The sequence below is a fragment of the Notolabrus celidotus genome, chromosome 4 (assembly GCF_009762535.1).
Source record: "Notolabrus celidotus isolate fNotCel1 chromosome 4, fNotCel1.pri, whole genome shotgun sequence".
Classification (NCBI taxonomy): domain Eukaryota; kingdom Metazoa; phylum Chordata; class Actinopteri; order Labriformes; family Labridae; genus Notolabrus; species Notolabrus celidotus.
This window is the reverse complement of record NC_048275.1, coordinates 32,012,236-32,014,940: the sequence shown is the minus strand read 5'-3', so window position 1 is coordinate 32,014,940 and position 2,705 is coordinate 32,012,236. Positions and strand designations below refer to the sequence as shown.

The 2,705-nt window shown below is 42.8% G+C and overlaps 1 long non-coding RNA gene across 1 annotated transcript; it reads left to right on the top strand.

Moving 5' to 3' along the window:
- The first annotated feature begins 770 nt into the window (after nt 1-770).
- LOC117811923 lies at nt 771-1,279 on the top strand. Its single transcript, XR_004631085.1, has 2 exons — nt 771-956; nt 1,159-1,279. It is a non-coding gene; the product is annotated as an uncharacterized LOC117811923 (long non-coding RNA).
- The last annotated feature ends 1,426 nt before the right edge of the window (nt 1,280-2,705 follow it).

Below are 2,705 nucleotides of genomic sequence, written 5' to 3'. Positions count from 1 at the left end.
AGAAGAGCCGGCTCTTTCGACTCCCGAACAGGTCTTAATTTAGGATCTTTTGTAGCCGTATGTTTTACCTTTACTTTGCAAAAAACTAATGGTTTGTGTTGAAAACCCTATTACGTACAGGGTTTTTATGAGAAGCCTTATAACTGACCAATTTTGTGCATTTATTCTTTTATAAAACCATTCTTACCCTGATCCTAGGGTTAGGGTTATGACTAGGGTAAGGGTTGTGATTAGGGTTAGGGTTATGGTTAGGTTAGGATAAAGGTAAGGATAAGGATAAGGATTAGGGTTAGGGTTAGGGTTAGGTTAGGGTTAGGATAAGGATTAAGGTTAGGGTTAGGGTTGTGATTAGGGTTAGGATTTGGGAAAGGGTTAGGGTTAGGGTTAGGGTTAGGGTTGTGATTAGGGTTAGGGTGAGGGTTATGATTAGGGTTAGGGTTATGATTAGGGTTAGGTTTAGGATTTGGGATAGGGTAAGGGTTAGGGTTAGGGTTATAATTAGGGTTAGGGTTAGGATTAGGGTTTGGGTTGTGATCAGGGTTAGGGTTAGGATTAGGATTAGGGTTAGGGTTAGAATTAGGGTTATGTTAGGGTTAGGGTTAGGATTAGGGTTAGGGTTAGAATTAGGGTTAGGTTAGGGTTAGGATTAGGATTAGGGTTAGGGTTAGAATTAGGGTTAGGTTAGGGTTAGGATTAGGGTTAGGATTAGGGTTGGGGTTAGGATTAGGGTAAGGGTTAGGTTAGGATTAGGGTTAGTGTTATAAATTTCCTATGTTTCGTTAGTATTTTCGTTTAGGCACCTCTATGGGCAGCCCAGGGACTTTACTGTTTTACGTTATTTGTGCTCAGGCCTGCCCACGGGCAGCTAGGGGTCCTGACTGTTATCCTGAGCGGTACCCTCCGCGAATGTTGTGCCGATAAGTTTAAAGTTTTATATGTGATGCGTTCGTGAAGAAGTAAGTTATGCTCACTATGAACATGTTTATATGGTTGTTCATTTCTTATAAGTGTGGTGTGCAGCGCGCACTTTGTTTATGTGACGGCAGTGTCATACGTTGATTGACGCGGATTGCTAACGCTAATGCTATCTCATTCAATGCATGTTATGTTACGTCTCGTGGGTCCCGTCATTAATATTTGCATTTGTATTGTTTACAGGATACCATCACGTCATATCATATCACACCCCCTGTTGTCATCATCACCCTTTAATGATGCTAAATAGCCAATTCGCCATTGCTGTTGCATATGAGGAACATTAAAAGAACTGAACTGTGAACTGTGTATCCCCGTGTACTCTCTGACCAGAGCAACTGGGTGGATGAGGTGTCCCAGCAGTCATCATAAATACACGCTTTCATGCACGGGAGAAGCACAATCTCCAATAGTTAGGGTTAGGGTTAGAACCAGAACTAAACTTAAGTTAACAGAACCAGAACCAAACTCAAGCAAACAGAACCAGAACCAAACAGAACCAGAACCAGAACCGTACCAGAACCGAACCAGAACCAGAACCGAACCAGAACCGAACCGAACCAGAACCGTACCAGAACCGAACCGAACAAGCACCGAACTCAATCAAACAAAACAGGAAACAGAACCAGAACCAAACCCAAGCAAACAACCAGAACCAACTCGAGTAAAGAGAAACAGAACCATGACGAGCAAACAGAGGGTTAAGGGTTAAAGAACAGAACAGAACAGAACCGAACCAGAACTGAACCGGACCTAACCAGAACCGAACTCAAGCAAACAGAACCAGAACCAAAATTAAGCAAACAGAACCAGAACCAAACTCAAGCGAACAGAACCAGAACCAACTCAAGTAGAAACAGAACCAACTCATGCAAACAGAGGGTTAGGGTTAGGGTTGTGATTAGGGTTAGTGTTAGGGTTAGGGTTGTGATTAGGGTTAGGGTTAGGGTTGTGCAAAGCAAACAGAACCAGAACCAGACTCGAGCAAACAGAACCAGAACCAAACTCAAGAAGACTCTCTCTGAAGGAACAGATGAAGCCAATCCCCCCAATCACCTGTATCCTATATCCTCACATGTGATTGGCCGCATGGCCGCCATGCTGACCAATCAAAGCAAAGTTCTGCTGTGAGCAGAGCTGGGGCTGAGCACTGTGAGAGCTAAGCAGCGAAAGGAAAAAACTGTGAGCCTGCTCTCTCGATTTGAGCTGGCTCTTCTGATTCACTTTAAAGCATCGGCTCTCAGAGCCGCAGTTTTTGATCATGACACATCACTAATGTGCTTAATCTGTGTTGCAATTATGAGGGGGCCTTGGACAATTTTCTCACTTGTAAGGGGTCCCTGGCTCCAAAAAGGTTTGAGAACCCTGCTCTAGCTAGTAGGAGTGCAAACTCCTGATAGTGAAAACAAACGGAACATAAAGAGCGACACAGCTGCACAGAAACTCCACGTTGTAGACATCGCTGATCTTAATAGACATCGCCATGCAGGAAGACAGTTTGTATTTGAAGATCTCTCAGAGATTTAAAAAAAATGTAGAGTGCATCTTTACACCGGTGCGATTTTTTCAGAGTTTACAGTAACTCAAATAAAAAAACGTGACATTTGATTTGTTTTATATCGACCACTTAGCAGGATGAATATCATGATTAACAGGTATATTTTGAGGTTGAGTTGAGTTGAGAAACATTTGTGGCCATTTTTGTCATTCAGTTCTATTTATGTCATTAA